Source organism: Neofelis nebulosa, chromosome 2 (genome assembly GCF_028018385.1).
Source record: "Neofelis nebulosa isolate mNeoNeb1 chromosome 2, mNeoNeb1.pri, whole genome shotgun sequence".
NCBI classification, from domain to species: Eukaryota; Metazoa; Chordata; class Mammalia; order Carnivora; family Felidae; genus Neofelis; species Neofelis nebulosa.
The window spans coordinates 77,906,932-77,927,224 of record NC_080783.1 but is presented as its reverse complement, the minus strand read 5'-3'; the positions used below and the strand labels follow the sequence as shown (position 1 = coordinate 77,927,224).

General features: G+C 34.7%; 1 protein-coding gene across 4 annotated transcripts in view; it reads left to right on the top strand.

Annotated features, from left to right (window-relative positions):
- The window catches only part of GALNT13 (polypeptide N-acetylgalactosaminyltransferase 13), a 540,886-nt gene that overhangs the window by 16,862 nt on the left and 503,731 nt on the right, over nucleotides 1-20,293 (top strand). The window lies entirely within an intron of this gene.

Genomic DNA, 20,293 nt, shown 5'->3' with positions numbered 1-20,293 from the left:
GATGTAGGGCTTAAACTTATAACCCTGAGATCAAGACCTGAGCTGAAATCAAGAGTTAGATGATTAACCAGCTGAGCCACACAGGTGCCTCATTATCTTATACCATGTACAAAAATAAACTCAAAATGGATTAAAGTCTTTAATATAAGACCTGAAGCCATAAAACTTGAGGAAGAAAATATGGACAATAAGCTTCTTGACATTGGCTTTAGCAATCTCTTTTTGGGTCTGACTCCAAAGGCAAGGGAAACGAATGCAAAAATAAACATATGGGACTATATCAAACTAAAAAGCTTCTGCACAGTTAAGGAAAGAAGCTACAAAACAAAAAGGCAACTTACTGAGTGGGAGAAGATATTTGGAAATCCTATATCTGGTAAGGAGCTAATATTTAAAAAATATAAAGAACTTAAAACTCAATAACAAAAACAATCTGATTTAAAAATTGGCAGAGGATCTGAATAGCCATTTTTCCGAAGAAGATGACTGCAAGCACATGGAAAGATGCTTGACATCGCTATTCATGAGGGAAATGCAAATCAGAATCATACTGAGATATCATCTTACACCTATCAGAGTGGCTATTCTCAAAAAGATAAGAAATATCAAATGTTGGTGAGAATGTGGAGAAAAGGGAACACTTGTGCACTGTTGGTGGGCAAGTAAGTTGTGCAGCTACTATGGAAAGCAATATAGAGGATTTCAAAATATTAAAAATAGAAATGCCATTTGATCTAGCAATTCCACTCCCAGGTATTTATCCAAAGAAAAAAAAACCCACTAATTTGAAAAGATACATGCACTGCTATTTTTATTGCTGTATAATTTACGATAGCCTAAATATGGATGTGGAAACAGGCTAAGTGGCTATTGATGGATGAATGGATGAAAAAGATGTGTATGTATGTACACATATATACATACATATATACATATATATACATACATACATACATACATACATACATACATACACAGTAGAATACTACTCAGACATAACAAAAAGGGAAATCTTGCCATTTGAACCAACCTGGATGGACCTTGAGGGTATTCTGTTACATAAGTCAGAGAAAGACAAATACCACATAATTTCACTTATATATGGAATCTAAGAAACAAAACTAAACAAAATCCAGTCTTGTAGGTATAGAGAACAGATTGGTGGTTGCCAGAGGAGAAGGGGATTGAGGAAGCAGGAGGTCAAGAAAGTACAAAGTTCCAGTTAGAAAATAAATAAATCCCTATCAAAATTATTATATTATATTATATTATATTATATTATATTATATTATATTATATTATATTTATTATATTATGTACAACATGGGGAATATAGTCAATATTGCGTTAACTTTGGCAGGTGACGGTAACTAGACTTATCGTGGTCATCATTTCACAATGTATACTACTGTTGAATCCCTATGTTGCACACCTGAAACCAGAATAATTTGCATATCAATTATATCTCAATAAAAACAAGAATTAATAGATAATTCTCAGATTTCTGAAGAAAGATGGTTTGCAACTTAAATTCCATATCTGCTCAAAATGTCAATCAAGTGCAAGGGTAGCATAAAGAAATATTTAGACCTACAAAGACTAAATTTATTTTCCACAAATATTAACCTTTCTCACAAAGTTACTTGAAGTCCAATTCCAGCAATGTCTAATTAAGAGAAAAGACATGGCATGCTAGCTATGAAGTAATCCTGAAAGGCAAACAGCTTAGGTTGCTCCAGTCTGGTATAGGATTAGTGTAAAAAATGGAGTGCTTAGGTCAGTGAGAGTCTCTCTGACAAAAGGAGGCATTATAAAATGTTTATTGTTCAAGATGTATTTAGAAAGAAAAGAAAAATCGTGCCAGGGGAAAAAATAAAGGTAGTATCTCCAGGAAGAAGAAAAGGATAGGCAAGAAAGGAAAATAATCCTACAACTTTTACAGGGGTGCCTGGGTGGCTCAGTCAGTTGAAGATCCAACTTTGGGTCAGGTCATGCTCTCGCGGTTTGTGGGTTCGAGCCCCATGTCAGGCTCTGTGTTGTTAGCTGGCAGCCTGGAGTGTGCTTCAGATTCTGTATCTCCCTTTTTCTCTGCCCCTCGCCTGCTCACACTCTGTCTCTCTCTCTTTCAAAAATAAATAAACATTAAAAAAAGTTAAAAAAAAATCCTAGAACTTTAGTTAGCTCTTAAATGAACATAGTTTTATGTTAATTAAATATAAATGGTGTTTACTCGTTCTAAATTTTTAGTATCAATATTTAGATGAAATGTAGAAGATACTCAGGACTACAGAACAGAATGCAAACATTATCAGCAATGATAATGTTACAGTACACATAAAAATGGTGGGGGCTGGGCATTTGGTATGGGGTTTGGAGAAAGCAGCAGGAAATAGTACGGATTGGAAGATTAGCCTAATACCACGTGGGGTGAAGAGACAGTCTACAGTTGATGACAAGAAATAGTGACGGTGTATTCTTTAAAGTTAGAAAGAAAACCAAGAGGAGGAAGAATGAATATATTAGGAGGAGGAGTACAGAGAAGTGGGGAATGTGGCATGTGAGATAATTTAGATAATGTCCAAAACACTTCAGATACATTTGTTTAGTTAAAGTATGCTTTGATTTGATTTTTTAAAAATGTGGCTGCTTTTGGGGCACCTGGGTGGCTCAGTGGTTAAACATCCAACTTCAGCTCAGGTCATCACCTTCACAGGTCATGAGCCGGAGGACCGCGTCCGGCTCCGTGGTGACAGCTCAGAGCCTGGAACCCACTTCAGATTCTGGGTCTCCCTCCCTCTCTGCCCCTCCCCTCACTCGCACTGTCTCTCTCTCTCTCTCTCCTTCAAAAATAAATACACATTAAAAATAATTAAAAACAAATAAAATGTGGCTACTTTTAAATGGTTACATACTCTCAGATTTCTACAAATTCCAGTTACTTTCTTCTGTTAAATCACCCTGGTTCACAGAGACAGTCAATCTTTTTATAAAGTCTGGACAAATTTAAGAGTTCTGTTGTAGAAGTAATAAGCAATTAATTATGGTTCCCACGGGAGAGAGGAACTGGTTGGGCTTGAGGGAGGGGGCTGCACTATATAAAGAAATAGAAATACCGAACTGAACACTAGCACAGTAGCATTCATCCCTTACGGAATTGGAAAGATCACGGGGCTAAGAGAAGAACTGGATTCTAGTGTGGATAAAATCCATTCATAAGTCTGTAGCATGTCATTTCACTTTTCTGCAGTTCAGTTTCCTTCTCTTTAAATAAAGCAACTGGTATGAGCAAATACCTGGTATCACTCTATATTCTAGTGTGTATTTTTTACAAAGATAGGCCTATTATTTTCTTGGAGAATGAAATGAATTTTTCTAGGTATGATAGTTCTTAATACTGACTCAGGCTTCTTGCTTGCTCTAGCTCTTTATTAAAGGTGTAATTGCCTTTTCACCAGTGGTCCTCATTCTCCTTTAACTTTAGTTTTTACCTTGTGTCTGACTGAATTGATCACTCAAATCAGAATCATACTCTTTTATACAGTTTTGTTAATCTGGAATAATCATTCCCTAGATAGAGTTGTTTCGATAGCATTTTTATTTCATTACGCAACAATTTATTTTCTTATAATTAAAACATATATATTTTTTTGCTGATGTAAAGATGCAGAGCATTACCAGAAGCTTCTGTAAAAGATCTTATCTTCATTCCACCTCTGTTTTCCTGACAAAAGGAAATATTTTAGTGACACTAAGCAATAATTTTAAACAAGTTTTTGTAGTGGTTTCCAGATATAGATGGTAAATTTTATAGCCCTCTGTGTCATTAAATTATACCAGTTACTGTGATTACCTAATGTGTCTGCAGACTCACAGAACTGATAGATGAAGGATGGGCATTTCACTGTTACACAGATGTGAGAATATTGCCCTCTTAGATTGGCAGCTGCTCTTGAATTTCTCCCTGCATCTTATCATTTGGCTAACATTTTAGTTTCATAGCTAACCAGAAATAGTTGCTGTAAATAAAGTTGGTAGCTATTCCTAATGAATGTGAGAACACAGATGCGTTTCACAAGAAATTGCTAACCTGCTAGTTGTTGGAAGAATTGTGTGTGTGTGTGTGTGTGTGTGTGTGTGTGTGTGTGTGTGTGTGTGTGTGAGATATGTGTGTGCATGTGCGTATGTGTATATGTGTGTGTGCTTTAGCATCTTCAGACTATGAACATCAGTTCAGCAAACCAAAAGAAAATTTGTAGTAGTGAGAGAGACAGAGTCAGAGAGAAAGTTTCCTAGTTTTCCTCCATAGCTTGGAACATAGGTAACACAAAAATGTACTGTGGAAAATTAAGAAAAAAAAAAAAAACCTTACTTTTAATTGATATGTTAAAATCTAGTATTTTTATGGTATGGAAGGATAGGGGATTCTGAAGTGAGAAAAGTCAAATTAACCATGAGACATTCTTTAAAGCTGTGAATATCTGGTTTCTGTGGACATCTTGTGATTACAATCTCCTTTTACCATTTTCTGAGTGATCTGGTTTTTGAACAGTGACATAGGTGCAGTGAGAGCTGCTTTGTCCTGTTACATCACTTAGTTTGATGAATCAAGGGTCTGTTAAATTCCCTTTTAAAGGTAATGTTCTTGGCAATTCATTAAAACATTTAAGTATATGAACTAGCCCTTGATTGGAAGGTAGAAAAAATGTAGACATTCAAGTTTGGAGGAGGCAATGAAACTTGGTTGGGTTAAAGGCACAAGTCTGTGGGGCTTGCATAAATACAGTTCAAAAACTATGACTCATCCAATTACTAACAGAATGGCAAATGACAGTTACATAGCCTCTATGGAATTTAGTTACCTGATCTTAAAAATTACAGTAATAGAAATAATAGCTAACACTAATACAACCTAGGTCTCTAATTGGACATGAGGTTCTCTTTTAAGATCTTTTCATAGGATTAGCTCACTTTATTTTCACAATAGTAAGAGCTAGATATTTATTTTCACCCACCTGAGTATTTTAATACGTTGTCATGAGGGTTTAGGTGGCATGCATGTAGTGTATCAATTATTGTTCTTGGTATTTAGCACATGCTCAACAAATGCTAGCTATTATTAATGCTATCTCCTGTTCCAGGGTCCTCTCCTGGCATTTAGCATGACAGGTGCCTAGTAAATCTGGCCTGCTTAACCAGTTTCCAAAATAAAATGATCAAACCTGGAAGAGCTATTGTAAAGAGTAACTGCAAAATCAGATCCCAAGAGACAATAAATAAATAGGAGTCAAAGATAGGATTGAAGCCAAGTAAAACAGAAACCCAGTTAAACTGTATTAGCAAAATATTTAGAAATTTTATCTAAGAGAGAAGAGAAGGTAAATGTGTGAAGGCAAAAATACATCATGATGAATATCATATCATAATATTGTACAAATTGTTCATAGTGCTTAACACTGAATGGCTGCTTTGCAGAGAGTGCATCTAGCTTAGCAAAAGGGTGGGAAGCTTCTTCTTTTTGCTTTATTTGGAAAATTCCAGTGTCACTGCTGATTTTTGTTAGGTGTTCTTAAGTTGAGCAGTCGTCCTCCATTTTCTCTTTAGTTTTCTGATCAGCTTTGACTGTGTTATTATTTTTTTTTCTGGAGGATGATCCTAAGAGAAATTGAAAGATGAGAGCTTAGTTTGTGTGTGAATCCGAAAAATAGTAAAAATTTTAAAATGTATCGCCATCCGAGCCTTAGCGCCTGAATGAAAAAGATGTGACATGTTATTATTTTTTGTGCTTTTGAGTTTCATATTCAATATGTGATGTCTAGTTGTTTTAATGATTTTTTTATCAATGGTAATTGGAGGTTTTCTATTCTTTTTTTAATTTAGAAGAACACATAATTTGAAATAGCAAATTGTAATTGATTTCCCATTTAGACATATTTGAATACCAATTTTCTTATCATACGAAGAAAATGTGTTGTTTTAAACACTGATAGTTTGTCATTTCCTCCACAGTAATTTGAACAAATGATAATTGTACATAAATTAATAAACTACTGATAGGAATCTAATGGTGCATCATGCTGTTTTTGATTTATTTTGGAATGATTTTCAGACTGTTGAAATGTTCCAGAACTAATTGTTTAATGTAACCTACAAGTTCCTTAACTGCAAAAACATGTTCAGTAAAATAGAATAGTTATTTTTAAAAAGTGACAAAGGACTAACTTACATTATGTTTTGTGAGAGTTAATTATATAAGTGGTTTTATAGGTTATTAAACAATGTATGTGTTTTATGTGTTTAAGAATTCATTTTACATTACAAATAATGATATTATTAAAATAATTTTTTCTTAATTTTTTCTTATTGTGATTCAGACAGTTTTCTAGTGCAGCCTAGAAATAATGTTGAGTCCTCAGTTTGTATTTGCTTAGTACTCCTTTTTCCTCCCATCATGATGTTTTCTGTGCCTCCTGAATAATATTTTGAAATTGATGAAAAAGAAAACTTTATTATCAGCTTCAACAACCCTGTGAAGAATTTCTAAGTGAGAAATATTTAAAATCAAGTTATAGCTCCTGTGATATGTGGGAACCATGTATGAGGTTAACAGTTTTCAATAAAGTTTACATTAAGTCACAGACTGTTGGTTTTCTTGTACTGTTGTGTCTATTGGCCAAGATACTATACCACCTGTAATTACTTTATAGTGTGATAGTCCACTGATAATTAACCTTGTAAGCTTGCTTTATGATCAGTTTTCATTTTATTTAACAAGTGTTTTGGAAGTTAGTTACTCACAAAAAAAATTCCCCATCATTATAAATGTAAAACCAAGGTATAGGAAGGAGAGCAAAGACTGATTTTACAATGCAGTTTTAATTAACTCTAAATCAACGATATATCCTGTACTTCCTGTTTCCTCTCATAGGACAGGGCTAATGGCTACCGTGTGTATGTGTGTGTGTGTGTGTGTGTGTGTGTTTCCCAAAGGGCTTCTACTGAAAATTGAGTGTTTGTTTTTATGGGTTCCCTGGATGTTTTGAAGTGTGACCTCTGCCATCTTGTGATCTTGTGCTTGGGTACCACTCAAGCTAAATATAAGTTACTGATCTTATCGTTTGATAATTCAGTTTTGAGTTTTTCACCAACCTTAAAACCTTGTATATAAGGTTATATATAAAACCTTATATACCTTATGGTATATATATATATATACACAAACACACACATACATACATATATGTCACTTCTCTCCATAATAATACACCACACCTAAAACTACTACATTTAGTCATTTTTAACTGATGTTTTCTTTCCATCTATTTTTTAATTCATATATTCATTCTATTTATTATATGTACATATTACATATGTACTTATCACTTGGCATGATAAAATTTACTTTGTGAATTTAATCAATATGTATTATAATCATCTGTGTTTTATTACTGTCTAAATCTCATACACTTTTAATTAGCCAAAGGACTATTTCTCACAAGAACTCGATATATACAATTGTGGGCCAATAAACTGTTGCTGCATTTTAATACGGCAGTACCCTTGATTGGTGCATGAAATGACTCCTTAAGCAGTCAGTGTACATAATTAATAAATCTAGCCAGTGGTTTTTGGATCCATTTATTTTAAGGCACCACATAAATGGTGCAAGGTCAGGTGCTTCCAAAATTTCATTAAGGGGCACATACTTACAAATGAGTTTTCAGCAATGGGTTCATGTTCACTGCATGCAATTACTGAGTGCTTTTGCAATTCTAAAACCCTGGGGTCCCCTAGGCAAAATCCGTTTTTCTCTGCATCTGCTCTTACTGCTTCCTGTCAAGTTTCTGCCTTCCTGAAGTCTCATACTATTAAAAAGATCATTTTCTCATTCTGGCTTCTGAGGATTATTTTCTTATTCAGGGATGAACATCTGCAGAATAGAGCTGCATGTTTTCATAAGGCCATGTGTTCTAACAAGAAAGAGCCTCGTGCCATAAACAAATATAATTATCATCTTTATGTATCAACATTATAAACTTACAATTTATGAGTACATTACTGTGTATTGGTATTTTGTAGAAACTTTACTTTTTCTTCTCTGTGTTTTTCACCACTTGTCTTCATACCATGTTATTCATGACTGTATTTTGTAGGAAAACATTCACCTCATTTGTTCATTTACCACTGAACAGGGGCTTGAAGGACAGTGAGGTTCTTTATATCAAGAATTGCGATCTGATGATATACTTGGCTGATTGCCATCAAGCAACTCATTCAGAGGACTTAAGGATTCTGATGTCACACACTATATATTAGTCTAAAGGAAAAAAAATTCACACTGCACCCCAATTTCTAACTTTTTCATGTGTTAACTTTCTCAATCTAGGTTCATACTTTATTAGGTGTTTATGAATTCTTACCTTTTGCTGTTACCCATATATAGATCTCCCTGTGCAAGGTCACATGTGCACGTTGGAATTGCCCAACACCAATGAAAAGGAAATCAGGAAAGGAAAGGAGCTAGTACCCGAGAACTGATGCCATGTCATGGTTGGCCCATTTCTCCTTCCTTCAAGCACCTGCAGTCCTATGGCATGTTGTGCCTCGGACTGCTTCACTGACCTTGGCTTTTAGCACTGTTAAAGCCAGATAGAGCTGAGATTCCCTTTTTTCTTACAACAAGTCTCTGGAGTAAGATCTGGTCACTGATATTTATTCTCTGACCCTTAGCTGTGCTTTTCTTTGAAATGACCAATCAAGGAGTTGTCCTGCATATCAATGCTCATGAAGCATTCAATGTAAGTACATGTATTTTTGCCTGTTCCTATAGTTAAATGAAACCTTTCTTCCATCTTCATAAATTATAGATGTATATCTACATCTGTCAGTCTTTGATAGATTATGAAATCCAAGAAGGCAGTCCAACACAGTTCTTTTTGTGCTGCACCTAGCAAAATGTCCTACACAATTAAGTCCTTTCTACATGCATTTAATTAGATTGCACATGTAAGGATATGTCCCCTGGGCCTTCCAAAGCAGTAGATGCTACTTTGGAAAATGACGCAGACCGAAAACGATTTAGGTCACTCAAATTTTTATGTTTTTTCCAGTAAGATAGTTGAAAATGCCTTCTCACTGTGCTATGTTAATATCTTCCTTGTGATTTTTTTCTCTCAAATTCCACTGTCAGACAGTCAAGATTGTGCACTTTATATACTTTTTTTAAAATGTTTATTTTTGAGAGAGCGAGTGAGCGTGCGCACGAGTGGGGAGGGGCAGAGAGAGAGAGAGAGAGACAGAATCTGAAATGGGCTTCAGGCTCTGAGCTGTGAGCACAGAGCCTAGCGTGGGACTCAAACTCATAAACCACAAGATTGTGACCTGAGCCAAAGTGGACGCTTAACCAACTGAGCCACCCAGGCGCCCCTATATACTTCTTGTTAAATACATCAGGTGTTTGAAATGGCAGTGTTGTCATGATTTTCGCCATTGTGGCCTGAGAGTTCTGCCACTTCTGTCATGTATAAGAATTTGTCTGGATCACTTTTCTTTTGCAAGGGACAGAAATTAGAGTTTCAGGTTGAGAAGGATCTTGAGGGGTGATCCTGTCACCCTACCTGCCCTCAGTCAAATTTGTACCTAATCTAAACCCAAGACTAACGTGATTCTCTAAAGAAAGCCCCCCCACACTGTCCAGTCCATTGCATACTCCACGTTGTCAATGGAGGGATCTCTCTGCAATTTTGAACATGTCATTCCTGGGTGTAAAACCTTCGAAAGCTCTGCAGAGTAAATGTCAAATTCCTTAGTGTATCATTCCAGATCATTCATAGAATTCTATCCCAAATGACCTTTGTAGCTTCACAGTTCATCTTTTAAACCCTCCTAACCTATTTTCAGGACTCGCTGGATTCTTTCTGTGTTACCTGGATATGTCATCGATGTCCATGGCAGCTTCTTTGCTCACACTGCTTGTTAGCTTTGAATTGCCTGTCCCCTCGCACCAAGGATCAAATGATACTTCTTTTTTAAGGAACTTTTTCAAGTCTTCAAGCCAGAGTTATTCTGTTCTTTTTTTTTTTTTTTCTTCTGTTCCCATAACACTTTGTGCCTATTGCTGTTGCTAACTTACACCATGTTATCATAGTTAATTGTGTCCTCCTTGCTCCCATTTTAAATTATGTTCTTCCTCACAACAGAGGCATTGTATTTCTTATTGTTCCCCCGAGGCTTACCAAAGTCCATAACGTAGCTAGTCATTCAATAAATGTCTTGAGAAATTGTTAAATATTGATTCAGTGGATAAAGGGTTATGAATTTAATGATGCTCTATTTGAATGAATCTTTGCGACATTCCTGGTATCTTTTTCTGGAATATGATGGGGATATAAAAATATTAGTGCAGTGTATTCCAAAGTAATCAGCACAAATTTATCAAAATCATGGATTCAGAAGGGTGCTTAAAAACCATTTAAGGGGCGCCTGGGTGGCTCAGTTGGTTAAGCGTCTGACTTCGGCTCAGGTCATGATCTCGCGGTCTGTGAGTTCGAGCCCCACGTCGGGCTCTGTGCTGACCGCTCAGAGCCTGGAGCCTGTTTCACATTCTGTGTCTCCCTCTCTTTGACCCTCCCCCGTTCATGCTCTGTCTCTCTCTGCCTCAAAAATAAATAAACGTTAAAAAAATTAAAAAAAAAAACCATTAAATTTCAGCAACTAGCCAGTACTTGAGGTCTCTTTCCACATTTCTGAAGTATGGATTTTTAACTTTTTCTCGAACTCTTCCTTAAGCCCTTTATTGGGACAGCCCATTCTGTTTTGGCATTTCTCACAGGAAGAGAACCTTCCCTTGTGCTGAGCTTCAATATGATTCCTTTTAAATCTTCTCCTTGGTCTTATTGGTTTCAGTTATGCTTTGGGGGAGAACAGAAAACAAATTTAAACTGCTTTCTGTATTGTCAGTTCCTCATATGGGAACGGCATTCAGGTTTCTGCTATATATTATTTTTTATAAGCTGAATGGCTGCCCCAAAACACTGTGTGTGTGTGTGTGTGTGTGTGTGTAGCCAGAAAACCATTGGAAATAATTTTAATTGGAAGTAAGATAACTTGCATAGATAAAGGTAGAGACAGAGACAGAAAAATAGATTATCATAAAAACAATTCACATTCTGGTCAGTATATGTTTATATATATAATTTCAGGTAAATAAATAAAAGATGTTAGGTTATTGCCTCATACTTCCATATTTTAGACTCTAGAATGATCACATTTTTTTTCTTGATTATCTTATTGCTATGCAAAAGATTGTCCTGAAATTTATTGGCTTAAAGCAACAGTTTATTCATAATGTCTCATAGTTCTGTGGACTGACTGGGCTCAGCTGGGAGCTCCCCACTTGGGCTCTCTCTCGTAGTTGCCGTCAGGTGGTGGCTGGGAGTGAAGTCCTCTAAGGCCAGATGACCTGGATGTCCAATATGGTTTCTTTGGTCACATGTCTGATGCCTGATTGCTCCTCAACATGGCAGAGTAGCCTTCACTTTTTACATGGCAGTTGAAGGCTCCAAGGGGCAGAAAACAGAAGATTCTAGGCCAGTGAAAGGCCACACATAGTAATGATACAGTATTTCTTTTACCATATCTTCTTGGTCTAATGAGTCTTGGAGTCTGCTCAGATTCCAGGAGGTAAAGTTATACCTTCATCTCTTGAGGGGTGGGATGTCAGGGTCACATAGAAGAGCATGCTGGATAGGAGATGTTGTGACCATCTTTGGAAGATACAACCTGCCACACCATGTATTTGGATGGTGTGGTTGAGGTAAGGATGCATTCTCTACAAATTTTAACTAAGTCTCAAAAGAAGTTAATACAAATGTTACACACTTAAGCAATGACATAAAGCATGAAGAAAAACACAAATATTGACCATAAAACATGCAGAATAAAACTAACAATCACTACCTAAAGTTCATCATATATTCATACCATATTTCTGATTGGATCTCATGATTTGAAAGGCCTCAGTTCTAAATGTAGATTTAAAGATGTCTAAAAGAGTCTTTGTTTTTTTTAAAAATAACTAGTATCTAAACAATTTTTAGTTTCTGGAAATTCATTTTTAATATGTAATCTAATCTCTTCTGCTACTATTAATGCTATTTCACTGTTTGGAATTTAATTTTAAAAATCCTTTACACACTTAAATCTAAACTATTCAATATTTCTTTTTATTAAATATAAATTTCTCATTTGAGTCATTATTAAGGTATCCTAATTTCCTAAATGTTAATTCTTTCCATTTCTCTTCTCTGCACTCCTTTAAATCCTTCTTCATTTTAAGTATTATTTGGCATATGAATCTTAATATTTGGTAATACATATGCTGGTCAAATAATCATTACATCCATCACAGAGAAACATTTTCTTTATTCGTATCTGAAAACTCTTAGATGATAAGCATCACTTAGAAAGTGTAGCCAGTGTATTTCCCACGTAGCCTAAAGAAGTTAGTGATTTATTTTTTCCTCACGACATATGAAATCTTAATATTGGTAACCCAAGCGTGATAAGATGGCTCTGTCATGTCACCAGGGGGCTAGGATCCTTGTAGCCAGCCGAAGATTTATGCACTCAAAACAGCTGCCCAGAGTTCTAACAATTTTATCTACATTTTAGATAAAAGCCAAAGGGCATAGAAGTGAACGTAATAACCAAGGAAGGAGAGAATAGATATTGGGGAGGCACCTGACAAGTCCAGCCGCATCACATTTTAAAATATGTTTTACTAACTTTTTGACGGTTGCATCTTATTATGCCCTACTTTTGTCTATGCTGGTCTCCAGCTCTTTCAATGCTAAGGTTTTGTCTGATTTATAGCCCTGCGTTTGGTTCTTATATATGTACTTTGTTGCTTTTGTTCCCTCTGAGTTTTTGTAAACTAGTATTCTTTCTTTTTGGATTATAACATGATGTATATTTTTGCAGAAGATTTGCAACATTAAGAAAAGAATGAAAGATTAATACTGCTTATATTTTAACATCATTCAGAGATAACGATTAACATTTTGCTATATAGTCGGTCAATCTTTCTGAATTTTATATACATATATGTAAATATATATTTATAATTATTTATGCAGTTGCCCCTTTATTCATATTATTTTAGAAAGTAAATTGTTTTAAATATAGTTTAGATTTCTGCATATAAATAAATACTATTTGAGACATGAGTTTTGTGACTACATAGAATTCTATTATCTGCACAAACCACAACTTATGTAGTTGATGTCTAATTGTTAGACACTCTGATTGCTTTTAAATCTTTACAATAGTAAATATTATAAATTGCACTGATGACATTCTCTGAACATCGATCTTTGCCTGTATCTCTAATTGGTTTAGAATAACTTCATGCAAGTGGAATGGGTCAAAAGATAGGGATATGTAAAGGAAAAGGTAAAATTTCTGCAGAAACTAGAAAATGCTAAAGTGAAGGGTATAAAATATGCCATGCTTTACTGTGTGTTTGCTGAGAGTGGGGTGGAGTGAGTTAAGCAAAACTGTTTTAGCTTTCAATTTACAGGATAAAGGGTCTAAATTTTCTCATCTCCATGTAGACAGCAGCAGGTGATGAAGGGGAAGGTATTCAAAGCTCTTTGAATGGAGAGACAGGTAAAAGGCACTTTGCCAGTTCCTTGAACATTCAATGAAAAAAAAAAATGACGGGAAAACAAGAATTGACTTGGTTTAGGAAAAGGTCTTGACTTCTCCCAAACTGGGCAAATAGAGAAGAGGGATAGATAAACATTTTTCACAGCATACAGACTATACAGTGTAGACACACTGTCAGAAATCAAGGGGCGAAGGTTCCCAGGAAGTTGGTCAAAGCATTACCTATGCATTTAACCATGGAGTATAGACTGGATATGGAATTATCTACTCATATCAGTTGGTTAATGGTCTTCAGGAGAATTACATGGAGATAATGTACAATATTCAGGAGCTTCTGATTTGTCATGCTTTTCATGATTGAAATTATCATGGGATGATTATTAAGTTGTATTTGCAATAGAAATTGTGCAAGGGAGTTAGCTTAGGGTTCTTGAAGGCCACGTGAAAGTGTAGGGAGTGGGGAATGATCAGGAGAGGGAGAGAGAGAAGGAGATAGGGAGGGAGAGAGAGGGAGAGAATGAGAATATACTAGTGATGACTTTAGAAGTTATAGATTAATCACCGTGCTTTGATATCTAGGAAAATAGAGGAATAAATAAAAAAGACAGTTGATGCTCACACATCTCAAAAGGGCAGAACAAATGGGAATAACAACCAACATGATTTTGAGAGAAGTAAATCACTCTGATTTAATCTAATTTTATTCTTTGACACAATGACGAGGTTTAAATATGAGAGGAAACAAGAGTTCGTCACTCTTCGCTTTGGTGAAGTTTAGCTTTGTCTCACATGGCATGTGAAGGGAGGCATAACTTGTGATTGTCAGTGGCTCGGTGACCTGCCAGGGCAGACCAGCGAAGACTTTAGAAGGTTGATGGGTGTTTATATTGAATGAAATTGGTATTAATCTCCAGGATTAAAGTTAAAAGAATATAAAATATGGAATCTACAGACCAGAAAGTTGCTAAATCTGTAGGGGAGCTGCAAGAATCCAAAGTGAACACAGGAAGAAAGAAGAGTGGCTGCAGTAAGTTGAAGATTGGTGCAAGCCATCAATTAAAATGACACTTGAAAAAAAAAAAAAGGTACTATTTAGTGTAGTAAATGTAAATGGTAATAGCTCATGTAAATAAAATGACAGTATGCAGACATTCTGACACCATTCTGTAATTAGAAATGAGACACGGAAGAACTGCTTGGATTATTCAGGGGACCCTGCAGTGAGTCCTGCCTTCCCCTTACCACCTTGCCATGTGACAATCCAGTTACAAGACTGTAATGCATGTTTGTCTATTTGTACTTATTTTCCTTCTTTAAGTCCTATGAAGTACTTGATTATTGCTTTGTAAGAGAAGGAATTGTGTTAAATCCTCCAAAAATAAATAATTATTTAATTAAAATGTTCTGTTTTTTTTTTTTTTCTCATAGAAACAGTTTTTTAATTTCAAGTCAAATTTTGCGGTAACTTCTTTGAAAGTTCTACTCAATATGTATAATACCAAGAATGCATGGAATCAATTCAAGACATGACAATATGAAGAACTAGGGCCAAGTCGAGTTATAAACAGACAACAAATACTATGTCAGGACCACCCCTGGCCGCAGGGATTATAAAATATAACCTGACTGTGTGGTTCAAATATGAAAATTGTGCACATATGTATTAATAAAATATGTCAAATATTATTAACATAATTGATATATTAATGAATGCTATATTATTTAACTTACTATATTAACATATTAATAGAGTAAAATATTATCAAGTCTTAACAGCCTCATGCTGTTTGACTTAACAATTCCCCTTCTATGTATTTTAGCCTAAGAAAACAATCATGCTCTGGCAGAAGATATATACAACAGTATACAGCAGTGTTTTTATTTTTAGTATTTTTGGTAACAGATGTGAAAAAATACAAAATAAATAATGACATGCATGGGATATCAATCAGGAAAATGGTTCTGCATTTAATGATAAAAAGCATGATATTGCTACAGAAAGAAATTCACAAGTAAAAAGAAATTAATTATAAAATAATATGTATATATAATTCTTTAAAGAGTGGTCTGAAAATAAAGACAGGATAGTTATACATAAGATATATTAAAGAATTAAGGTTGATTTTATTTTTAATTTTTTTCTGAATTTATAAACAAGAACTTGGTAATTTTTTATTTACCAAAACAACTATATAAGGAATAACCACTCATATAAGGAATAACCACTTATACTGATACCCTTTAAATACTATCTGATAATCTTTTTCTTTATTTTTTTCCCTTTAGTTGTTGATGATCTTTTTTGTTAATAAAATTTCATTATTTAACTTTACTTTTGCTGGATATAATATTTTCTGTACTATTTATGTAAAACCCAAAGCTAGACTGCAAAATTATTTTCATTCTTCTCTATTTTATGTATTTAATATGCAAATACAAATATGTGAATTGCAAATAAACAACATTTTATTTTAAATATAGGAGTATTTAATATATAAATTACATATCAACATAAAATATGTAAAATGCAGGAGGATGTATATAGAGAGATAGATAAAATGGATTTTTGTCATATTAGCTGTCCAAAACCTGGCCAATGATTCTGTTTATTTTTAACTTCTTAATTTTTTTCTTGATCTGAAAACATGTCATTGATTTATCTGTTTGACCATTTTTTTGTAATCTCAAAATATCCTAATGAATGTAAAACATTTATTTACTTCTACCTTTTTTCTCTAATTTAAAATTTTGATATACTTTCAAACATATAGAAAATTTGCAATTATTGTACCTAAGACCCTAAATACTATTTGTCCAGATTCGTTAGTTGTTTACATTTTGCTCCTTTTTCTTTATTATTTCTGCTTGCTCTCTCTCCATATGTGTATGTGTGTGTATAGCATAATTACATAATTGTATGTTACATATATTACATATATGTAACATAAATGATGTAACATATTACACATACATGTAACATACTTAGCATACATATTTTTTTCCCTGAATCTTTCGAGAATAAGTTGCAGACATCATGATTCTTTATTTGAAGTATTTTAGTGTGTATTTCCTATGAATAAGGACATTGTCTTACATAACCACAGTAAAATTATGGGAATTAAGAAATTTATTATCAACAAAATACTGTTATGTAACAGTATATCTAGGATAATATGTGCATTTGGTTGTCATGCCTTTTAATCCTTTAATCTGGAACATTTTCTCAGTCTTTCATGACTTTGAATTTGAAGATATCTTCAGACTTTCCTCATTTTGAGCTTGCCTGGTGTTCCCTAATGATCGACTCGGGTTATGCATTTTTGGCAAATGTGTGTACCACAGAAGTGATGTTGTGTCCTGTTTAAGTGCATCAGACCTGGAGGCACATCATGTTTATTTGCTCCGTTATTGATGTTGTCTTTGATTGTTACAGTGGTCTCTGCCAAGTTTCTGCATTGAACGTTATTATTTTATTTATTTTCCTTTTTTAAGCTTATTTACTTACTTTGAGAGAGAGTGAGTGAGTGAGTGAGTGAGCAGGGAAGGGGCAGGGGGTGGGTGTAGAGAGAGAATCCCAAGCAGGCTCCATGCTGTCAGCCTGGAGCCCGACGAGGTACTCAAACCCACAAACTGAGATAATGACCTGAGCCAAAATTAGGAGTTGGACACTGAACCGACTGAGCTACCCAGGTGTCTGTGGAAGTTATTATTTTCCCCATTATAATTAATAAGAGGTTTGTGAGAAGATGCTTTAAGACTATGGAAATATCTGCTCAACCTCATACTTTTACCCATGAGTGTTTTGCTGATCCACAGGTGTTTTGTTGACAGTTACCTATCATGTTTGCTTAATGGTGATTTTCTAACTCCATCAATACATCTACATTTTGTTAGATGGCATTCCAGGCAAAGGAACAGGTTTTTCTTCTTCCCTATATACTTTATTCACTTCTGTTATTTATATTTTCTATAATGAATAATTTTCTCTATGATAATTACGTATTCCAATTTTCCACTTGTCCCAGATATGACTATTAAGAACTTCTTGAAGCTGGGGCCTATGTCTTTTTGACATATCCTATCATTTTTAAATGCCTTACTTGTCGCTCAGAAAAAATTGTTGCCACCTTGAAATTTATATACTTTTGTCTCTTTCTTCTCTGTGTACATGTTCTAAAATGTCTGGATAGGTTTTTCACATTTTTATAGTTTTAGTAGACATTCTGAAAGTGAGTTTTGTGTCACTTTTAGGACCTTTGCTTTCTTCTTTTCCTCACTATTTTTCTGGACTTCTTAGATTTCTGTAATACATATAATTTGAGTTTGAAAGGTAACTCTGCTATAGATTGGTGTTTAATTTTCTATTTGCAGATAATTTGACATTTTTAATTATTGTCCACCTTCCAGTTATACTGAAGGCCTAGGATTTGTGTGTTTTTATTTGTTTTTGTTGGCTGTGTGTGTGTGTGTATTAAATATTTATTTATTTATTTTGAGAGGGGGAGACAGAGGGAAAACACATGAGCAGGGGAGGGGAAGAGAGACAGGGAGAGAAAATCCCAAGCAGACTGGGTGCTGTCAGTCCAGAACCCTACACAGGGCTTGATCCCATGATATGTGAGGCCATAACCTGAGCCAAAATTAGGAGTTGGACACCTAACCAACTGAGCACCCAGGCACCTTAGCTGTATATTTTTGCAGAATGTGTGAATAGTTTCAGATTTAGGTGGCTGGTATTACCACAACTACCCAGAATTTCAGGTCTGTGTTTTTTAAAACATTATACAAAACATATTGACATTTCAAGTTATTTGCAATATGTCATGATGTAACCAGAATTTATGGTTTGCAGATTTTCACCTTCAGTGGTCTGTATTCTCTTAATCTAGTTTATTTAGTTAAATTGAAGTTTTCTTTATTATTACAATTGTTTTATCAAATAGTACACCTGCCAGTCTACGAAGTAATTTTCTGGAAGATATGTTCATGGTAAATGTAATCCTTATTTTAGATTATTTCATTCCTTGATTTTTCCCAATCAGTTGGGTTTATAAATTTCTCCCTCAGCTTTAAAAATTATCAAACATATATTTGAACAAATGGAAATTCAAGTCCATGAAACTTGAAAACGTGTATAGATTAAAACAAGATAATCAAAAAATAAAATAAAAAAATAAAATAAAACAGGATAATCAATATTACCTGATTATAAGAATCCAATGAAATGTCATTATAACCAATTGCCTCTTGTAATGAAATAAGCTTTTTGACTATAAATAAGGAAAGTTCCTCCTCTCCAGTTTCACAGCAAACAGGTCTTACTGTACTTGGTACATAGGGATCAGGAACAAAATACTTTAGTGCTAGCAAATGGCAGGGTAGAAGGCAGCTTGCAAAAGTAGGAAAGAGGAGAGTGTAGAAAGTGTGCACATCCAAGAGGGGCAGCCATTTCTCTGTTCTTGGAGGCTGTGAGCCCAGCCTTAGAAAATCTTTGCTCTTTCAAAGAGGGTAGGAATGTGGGTTCTTATGAGAAATCTCCTACTTTAAATAAATAAATAAATAAATAAATAAATAAATAAATAAATAAATAGTTTTAAAACCATGGCATGGGATACACAAAATATGTCAGTAAGCAAGCCAGATCTGGTTATTATGTTCCAGTTTGCACCCTCTATTCTGGATACGTTGTAGGGACTAGCAGGTGCTGTAGTGAGAAGAGTCTGTGTTAGAAAAGCTTTTGCTGAGCCTAGGATCACCTCTTAGCTGTGTCAAATTAGGCAAATGGCGTGATTAGTGCTAACTTCAGTTCTCTTGCCTAGGAGGGTGAATATGCTAAAATCTGAAGAAATATAAGGTCTGGCAAATTGCTAGAACTTTATAATTCTTTTGAAATTATATGTGAACCTGAATTTGTATCTTCTGTTAAGCTCTAAGTGTTACACTTACAAAAATGAAATTATAAACATGCATAGCTTCTTAAAAGTGTCTTCATTCACTTTTGGCATTTAACTGTAAATTTCTACCTCTGTCTAGTCTCCTCTTGTTTGAGAAGCTTTGTGTTGAGTATTAGTAAACTCATTCCTTCTTGGGCCAGGTAGAGGTCCATGTCATCTTGTCTTCCATTCACTAGAGGAAGAAAAATGAGACTTTCAACTCTGAATGCCTCTTCTGCTTGTCAAACTGTTGATTTGATTACACTTGGTTTTGGTGAACTCAAAAAGTACACGTCCCTCATTAGTAAGCTCATATTTCTGTTCAGTACTGTAAACCAAATCTCTGTGGGCAGAGATTCTGCTGGTCACTGAGAATGCCACTAACGATGCTTGCTACTTAAGAGGATTTTTATTTCTACCCTCCATAGTGTGTTTGATCTGCCTGAAATAACACATTGTACTTTAAAGGGTTACATATGTCATCAGGTTGTGTTTGGTTTTGTTTCCTTTTAGGTATTTCTTTTATAACACACTATACCCAGTAGAATAAAATCCATTGAAGTTGAAAATATTTCGAGGTTTGAAATTAATGTGCTTTTCCCAACACCTCTTCTCTAAAACAACTTAATTACTAGAATCTGATGAAATTTCCCCTTAGAAGTGAACTTCTGAGAAGAAAGAAATGGATGTTTGTG